The following is an 8,873-nucleotide window of genomic DNA, read 5'->3' on the forward strand; positions in this document are numbered from 1 at the left end:
TCAAAGCCACAGCAATAACTGAAGAGTCTGTGTTCCAGTGTTTTCCCATGATAAAAGGACATGATGATCACATGATTAAAAACAAATTATAAATGTTCTGATCCGATGCCAATGTCATAAAATAGAGGAACACATTCTGCTGTGTGCATCACAGAGGAAGTCTCACTAGGGGAAATGCCTACAGACTAAAAACACAAAACCTTTTTTAGCAAAAGAAAGGCATGGCTAGGAAAAGGGAAGGCAAAGAAAAATTTGATAACATGACAAAGTGGGGTACATTTACTGCATCTACCTCCATCTAGACCTGTTGGTGCCAAATATTACTACAAGGGGTCTCTGGTGAGGAAGTTCTAGATTGCTGTTCTTTCCCTGTAAATACACAAACCTTTCACCCACTTACTACCTAAATCCGGCATGTCCAAAATCCTGCCTGGGGGCCAATTGCGGTCCGAGTTCAGATTTCCAACAGCCTGCAGCCTCTGTCATAAAATCAATAATATGCGGCCCACCAGCACTGTTGACCACAGTAAAAAAAACACACGTGCAAAAAATGCTATTTTATATTTCATTAGAGTGGATCAACCATCTTGCAATTAATGGCTACTCTGTGGGCATAATCAGCAGGAATCCCCTACGTCATAAGGGTGGGCTTGTGCTGTGTGGGAACTGCACGGACCACACCCACTCTGATTCCAGGAATGAGCTCTGCACGTAGCCTGCACTGACACCGGACTCTGTGCACAGGGAATACCTCACGTCACCCTGAGTATGTGCTGAATGGTCGGCCCCCACACATTTTCACCTCACCAAATCTGGCCCTCTTTGCAAAAAGTTTGGACACCCCTGTCCTTAATAGTAGAAAAGACAGCCTCTACCCTCTGCAAAATCTCACCCCTTCCTGTACTGCAGTTCGTGGGATTTACACCCCGTGGTCACCTTAGTGTCAGATTTGGAGTAAGTTAAAGGCGTATTGCTTCCATTTATGTCTGGCTTAAACGCCCTTACAGGCAAATCCTATCCCACCTATGTACAAATATAAATAATCTTCAAGCTCCTTTTACTTGAGTCTTCCTTTATGTGGCCATACCTGGTGCCTCTTCCCAAAGTGGAGACCTGATCAGTCTTGTTGCCATTGTCTTGACATCACAAGTGCTCTGATAAGGACTGCTAATGGAATAAGTCCATTTCACCCAGGAGTCCCAAGTTGCCATGTGAAACTGCTCATCATATTATGGGAAAACAGTGAACTTTGGGCAGTATAGTCCTAATCTCTCAATCATAAAGGATAACTGGGACCTACGAAAAAATTCACCTCGTTCTTCATGACTCATTAGCACACTACAACCAAAAACAAACGAAAATTAATATATTGCAGCTCACCAGGACTTGGATTTAATTCAATTTTACTTTTCAGGCTACCACAGAGAATATCTTTTGATCTTGCCAGATGTGCAGGTTTTGTCACTTCTTATGAGCCTAAAATCACCAAAAACATTATCTTCATTGTGCAAAATACTAGTCCCAATATTCTTCTATATAACTGAGATGTAAAAAAAACATATCCAGCCAGTGTGATAGCGTAGACAGGAAGGGTGTCACTTGCAGGATTGCCAGGTCAGAAAGGCCTGAAAAAGAAAATAACGACGCCACTACATTTTGGGGTGGAAAGCTGCATAATTTTGTTTTAAGTTTAGACAATAATAGCTTTTACACATCCACTAGCTTTAAGTTTGCTTACAACTGAAATGCATTTCCTAATATTTTGCATTCATCACTTTTTTTTCTTTATTTTAATACTGAAAAATAACTTTTATTCTGATCCCCATTTAATGTACAGCGCTGTGTAATATGTTGGCACTATATAAATCCTGTTTAATAATAATAATCACTATACTGTTGATTTCTCCTATATGTATTCTGCATGAATCACAATGTAGTTAGGCGCCCTCCAGTGGACAAATACCTAACTGAAACACAGCCGAATAACTAGTTTAAGTGTTTTAAGGGGCGCTTTTTCCCACAGGCTTAAAGAAAATGTACAAATATTGTAGGCAGTCAATTTAAATATAATATGAATTTAATAGACCTTGTTTCTTTCTAAATGTAGGTCTACATATAGCAGCCGTATTTATTATTTATTCTGCTTACACTGTTCCAATGCACAATAGTTGTGTTTTTCTAACTCACTGTAAGTCTGGCCCTTTCTAATACCTAAAACGCACTTGCCATTATTTAAATAACACAAAGCTGCCATGTCTGTGATGATGGGCCTACCCATAACATTTCTGCTCTCTGCGGTCTATAACTTACCCAAGACTGTTCGGAATTTGTTAGATGCGTACTAAAGTAAGCATTCTTATAATGTTCAGATATGTATTGCATAAAAAAATAATAATTGGAAAATGTTAATGCAGTTCTGAAAAAGTTTTGGGTGATATTAGAAGATAACTTGCAGCAGTGGTTAGGTGAGTAGAAGAAACTTTTTGCTGCCAGATGACAAGTCCGCTCTGTAGAAGGTTGCTAGATGGCAGAATTGTTCTGGAGGTTTATGGGTGCTTTAAATTTAGGTGGTAGGGGCATACAGTGTACATAAACTTGCATCGAAGTTCTAGCAGGTTTAAGACAAAAAGGCTTAAGCTTACCTGAAAAGAAAACTAAAGGGTCAGTTTATAAAATGGTGAACAGGCATTTAACAAGAAAAATGTTATTAGGATTTCTCTTGAAAAAAGCTTGATTATCCAAAAAAGTGGCAATGCAATAAAAACATCAGCCTAATCATTACTTTGTTTGCAAAAAAAAAAAGACTGAAAATTTTAAATCAGAGGACTTTTATAGGCCACAATAGAGATCAGCAATGTTTGTCACAAACACCATGATACCACCATCGCTTGGATTTTTTTTAATAAATGGCTATCACTGCTGTAATGTAAGTCTATGACCATCACATTTAAAAGGTGGTGATTAGTTTCTCCTTTAAAGCAAATGATTACAGGAAACTATCCACAATAGCTTGATGGCGGATCAAATATTCAAGCACAACTTTTCCTGCAGGTGAATCCTATATTTCAGACAATACAAAATATTTTAAAACCATTTTATAGCTGATCTGTGAGGTTAGTGTTGTCACATTGTGATTTGTCTAACATTTGTATAACATTGGATTTATCTTTTTACAGGCTTTGTCTCGGAGTGGTCACTGTTACATGAAGCAGCAATACATGGGCGCCTTGGTACCTTAAACAAATTAATATCAGAGGTGGGTTAATTAAATCATAATGCATTATAATCTCTTAAAAACTAAGTGTCACCCTTTAGTTTAAGGTTTAGAGTTTTAGGTGAACTACTATTGGTAAAGGAATTGGGGTCATTTAAGGTTGGAGTAAAGGGTTGGCAATTCATTTGGGGGTTACATTAATAGTTGCAGTTGGGAGTATAAGTATGTTTAAAGGTTAAGATTTTAGGAAGTGTTTATTGTTTAGGTTTTTAGGATATTATTCAGGGTTAAAGTAAGGAATAAGACAGAGTATGTTAGGAGGTAAAGCTAAACTCCAGGTATACTGGATGATTTACCCCTCTAAAGGTGAATCTTTATGCTGTAAATTTTCAGAACTCATTAGAAGATTTAGCGCTAGTCAACCCCTTCAACTTCCTCAGCACAAATATGGTTCCTGTCATAGTTTGAGGCATGTAAAAGAGGTAACTATTCAAAAAGTATCATCCTTCCTTAACCATTATATTCTGTATCACTGTATGTATATGTAGTAGAAACATAAAGGAGAAGTCCTTACAGAAGTACAGAATAACATTCACAATACTGTTACATAATATTATTCTGTGCAAATATGGTTTCTTTACTTTATCATAGAGGCAGTAGTAGCTGCACTATAGTCCCTTTTAAACTTGCTGTCAAGAACCACATGGTTAGCTGCTCCTTGTTTTTTTAGTTTCAATTGCAGGAGTTAGTGCTGCTTTTCTTCTTACAGAGAATGTGGCCAGAAATGACAAATCACTTCCAGGAACTTCACTGAGTTCTCTTGCATCAGAATGTAAATGCTACACAAAATGTTTCCCAACTGCTCCTATTCAGATGAATGGAGGGAGTTGGGGGCAAGGTTGGGCATGTGGTAGAATGCTGCAGTCAACCGCTAATCTGGAATGACCCTAAAAGTCACATCATAGGGCAATTTGGATGTGATGGGCCACTGATGCATGGAAACATATTCTGTGTAATAGCCCATTGCTGTCCAGAACCCAAATAGACAAACAGTCGAAGTAAATTTCCTGCTACTGATCCAAAACGTTATCTCTAATGGTGTATCTAGAATCCCTGCAATAGAAAGGTCATTTTTAAAAATTATAGTGCAGTTACCATTTAAGTTAAAAAATAAAAAGTTTGACCATGATTGTTCTTAGGATCATGTAACAAGTGTGCAATGAAAGTGTAAAAAATAACGATGGTGCCACTTTCCTTTGTCCTTTATATTGTACTTACTTACAAAGAACTCAATATGCTCTAGTATGATGTCCGCAGGGCAATGTAGTGATTGTGTCAGCATTCCCAGCTGTATCACAAATGTATACTTTATTATTAGGACCTTGTAAACGAGTTGTTTTATTACATCACACGACCTTGGCTCTGTGTAAATTTCACGGGTTGTTACAATATATGAAGAACTGGCCGGGGTTGCAGTGCTACCAATTTTCCCATTGAACTGCTGTGTTCCTGTGCCAGTACAGCTCCATTAGCTGCGACATAAATGTCCAAGAGCGATAAAGAGATGACATTAAGGGCAACTAATTGCTGAGACAGCTGATATGAGTTTCTGTGGCATGGTGTTAAAGACAACTTACCAGGTCTGTTCTGTACAGAGCTTATTACTTTAAAAGGAGTTCTGTTCCTGTTAGTGATTTTATTTGAAGCTGCCAAGTAATGGAAGGAGCTGGCTTCTTTTTCTCAGAAAATGAATGTCTCCTGTTATCATGAAGTTCTCATATTTTAGATCTATGTAACATGAACTTATCTAGAAGGTTAAAGGAGAATGGAAATTGGTCGGAGGTCTCTGGACAAAATTTCAAAAATACAATAATTTACTTATTTTTACTTTACTTTATTTTGATGCTTTTTGTTATTATTATTTTGAAGTGTTGGTCTGAGTCTCTGTTAGATGCCAGCGCACACACTAATTACCTCCTCCATCTGATCATCTTCAACAATTCAATATGACAGCCACAAACCAACTGCACATAGACACTGCAGTCTGCTAGCTCTGGCAATCACATAATATGACGTACCTGTTGAATCTGTTTGGCACTGAAACAGGGGAGCAGGTGCTTTTGTGGTGTGGCAGGCAAACTTATGAAAGTGCCACTAGAAAATACCCTAAGCAACTTTCCTTATGTCTAGAAATGACCCTGGTGTATTGAGAACAAACTCCATGGTGTCCCATCCATCAAAATCCTTAGTCTTGGTTTTCTTTTAATCAGATTTGTTGAATGGAATGGAGAAAACTGTGATTGGGATCTTCCATACAAGGTTGATACTTTCAGTATTTTGCTCTAGAAATCTGTAGATTAGCTGGATTTACCCTTTCCCAGAGGTACTGTGTGCAAACCACCCTCTTTAAAGGTATAAATGTTGTAAAATGTTGTGAGAGAGAAAGAAAGAGGTTTAAGGCTCAAGGGTATGGAGAAAATTAATTATGGATTGACACACTTCAAATTCATACATAATTATTATGCATATCAAAATGAATATATCCCTGGTTTTGTTATCACAGAACTGGGATATTACATACTATACAGATATGCACTAGCGATAGAGAAGTGTAGATAACCATATCAGTCATATACGGCTTGGCACGTTTCGCCACAGTTAGGCTTCTTCAGGGGTGCAATACTGTATACAAAATAGTAGTAGGGTTATCAGGTAGAAGTGTCTAATAATCTATGGTGAAGTCTCAGCAGAGAGTGCTATTTGTTTTAAGAGGAACCAAATAGGGTTGATTTTGATTTTTATGTTGGAATTGTGGTATCCAAATGTATGTTCAATCTTCCAGCCTTTTCGATCATAGAGTTCAGCTGTTAAGCCAAGTTATAATATTCAAATGTATGCAGCAGCGTGGATGGTAGGGGGAGCACAGCTGGAAGAGGACTTAACCATAGAGTAATAGACACTGGTACCTGACAACCCTACTACTACGCAATTCGTATACAGTATTGTACCCCTGAAGGAGCCTAACCATGGTGAAATGCGTAGGGATGTATACGACTAATATCTACGACATCGCTAGTGCATATGTGTATGGTATGTAATATATCCATTCTGTGATAACAACAAAACTGGTGATAAATTCATTTTGATATGCACAATAATTATGTATGAATCTGAAGAGGATCAATACATAATTCATTTTCATATTCATAACTTTGAGCCTCAAACCTCTTTCTCTCACAACATTTTTCAATATTTAGCTCTAGAGTTGAATAAGTTTTGACATTTCCTTCTGTTGTGTTTTAGGCCATACAGAATGTGCGGAAACTCTATTGAACTCTGGAGTTAGTGTACAACAACACATAAAGCACCTGGGTTCACCACTCTATGTGGCTTGTGAGAATCAGAAAGTGGACACTGCTAAAAGACTTCTTGAATTGGGTAAGGATTCATTCTGATCATCAGTTCAAATATTCCTTTCCATCATTTAAATTATTTCCTATACTGTTGATTTTACTTTATTCTTTAGGAGCAAATGCCAATCTCGGTAAAGATTTGGACTCTCCTTTACACGCTGCTGCAAGAAATGGCAATGCTGATCTGGTGAACCTACTTATTGACTATGGAGGAAGCACACAGAGCAAAAACGCAGATGGGAAACGTCCTTCAGAGCTCACCCCTCTGCATAGCTCATTGCAAGAAGTCTTTTTTAAGAGAGAAGGTAGACAAAGTTCATGAGGACAAAAGGATAATAATCTGAAACTGTCAAAGCAGATGTTCTTGGTTAAAGAATGTCAAAACATAATTATGATATTAGTGGAAGCAAAGTAGTACCAACAAGTAGTTTTAAGGTTGTCAACAATAGATTGAATACAGTTCTCTTTATTGTGAATCTAATGTAAAACTTTCTTAGAGATCCTGCTAGTAACAACACTTCTTATAGCAGGCTGACAATGCTAAGATATTTCCTTCACAATTATTATTATTAATATTATTATTATATATATATATATATATATATATATATATATATATATATATATAACAATTAACTTATACAAGACAATATGTTGGCCTATTTTATTTAAATAAATAAAAACCATATGTGAACATCCTATATGTTTTTTCACATTATTGGGTTATGATAGTATGTTTCCTGTGGTCTCCTTTCTAATATATTTATTGGTTAGTTCTGCACTGCCAACAATTGGATTTTGGGATGTGGAAGTGAATGTCACAACTAATGATCATGTGGTATTGTTCTGCACTATCTTGGTGTGAAGATGGCTATTGTTTTCTAATGTCTATCAATTTATCAACCTCTAGCATTCACAACCATAAGCAGCACAGTAGTGACATAGCCAAATATTACTCCAAACCTATCTGCCTTGGATGTTCTCGCTGCACATATATAATTATGGGGCTGTAGGCACAAAAGAACCAAGGTCCCCTCACTTATCATTTAAGATCATTATCAGCGTATTACACAAATAATATTTCTAAATTTTCTATGGAAACATTGTTTTCTTACTTTGGTGTCCAGGTCTTGTATCAACAGTGAAAACTCTTATCTTTGTTGTATTAGTAGTTTGTAGAACTCATTCAGACTTGACTTTTGTTATGTTGAAGATTTTTTTCAAGATGCTTCATCAGTTTAAAAACCAAGTTCAGCTGTAAGTGACTTCTAGATATACAATAACCTGGATAAAATAAAACTTTTACAGACATTTTGGCTGGCATTTTTACCCCTACGATCCTATAAAAGTGTTATGTTTTACCTACACAATACATTCTATCATACCTTACCATGCGATTCGACACATATGTGGATTAAAAAGATTTCACTGCTCCCTATAGCCACTGGTAATTCATTTAGCAGCTGTAACACATATAATGCCAGATTCCTTCATGTTATTTCATATTTGTTGGTTTGTCTGCTGTGTTTATTATCTAAACATCTGTGGAATTCTTTTCCCAGGGCCGCTGACTTTGAAGCAGATTTGTCGTCTAAGTATTAGAAAGTGCTATGGACAAAACCAGCACCATAAAATAAATCATCTTCTGCTTCCAGAGAAACTAAAGCAATTCCTTTTATACAGATAAATCACAATCTGTTTTTTATTGTTTTTATAGTGTTTATTGTATCATACTGTATAAACTGGAACTGACTTGAATGATTTTAGTAAAACTGCTGCATTTTTTTAAATATTTGTTTAGTTATTTTTGTTTATCAATGCTTCTTTTATATGAGCTTGTTTATTTTTTTTATGAGCACATAATTTATTCTTGGGGACTTGATATACTGGTTTTTGGTTTATATATATTTTTGGTTTTATATATAGCTTTGATATTTGTATAAAATTTCAGATGATTTCTGTTTTCTACATATCTGATTTAGCAAAAGATTATTGGCTTTGTTAAGGGAAATCCCAATATTAGCTACTCTCTTGTTACTGTCCCAGGGAAAATCCAGATGAGAGAGAGAGAAGAGATTGAAGATGATGTCTTATATAAAGAATTTAAAAAATGAAAATTTAATTAGTTTTAATACTTTTTAGGGTAAAAATTCTGGAACATGATAGTTGTAATTTTTTTCTAAAAAGATTACTTTACAAACATTTACATCCAAAAATACAACTCTCATAGATTCTGATTTCAAACA

General features: G+C 36.1%; 1 long non-coding RNA gene across 2 annotated transcripts; it reads left to right on the forward strand.

Annotated features, from left to right (window-relative positions):
- The first annotated feature begins 3,679 nt into the window (after positions 1-3,679).
- On the forward strand, positions 3,680-8,537 carry LOC140344322 (uncharacterized). Of its 2 annotated transcripts, XR_011923546.1 has the most exons (4): positions 3,680-3,696; positions 6,518-6,652; positions 6,741-6,932; positions 8,190-8,537. It is a non-coding gene; the product is annotated as an uncharacterized lncRNA (long non-coding RNA). The 2 variants fall into 2 exon arrangements; XR_011923544.1 differs by lacking the exon at positions 8,190-8,537 and having other exon boundaries at positions 6,741-7,217.
- Positions 8,538-8,873: the final 336 nt, after the last annotated feature.

This window comes from Pyxicephalus adspersus, chromosome 1 (assembly GCF_032062135.1).
Source record: "Pyxicephalus adspersus chromosome 1, UCB_Pads_2.0, whole genome shotgun sequence".
Taxonomy (NCBI): domain Eukaryota; kingdom Metazoa; phylum Chordata; class Amphibia; order Anura; family Pyxicephalidae; genus Pyxicephalus; species Pyxicephalus adspersus.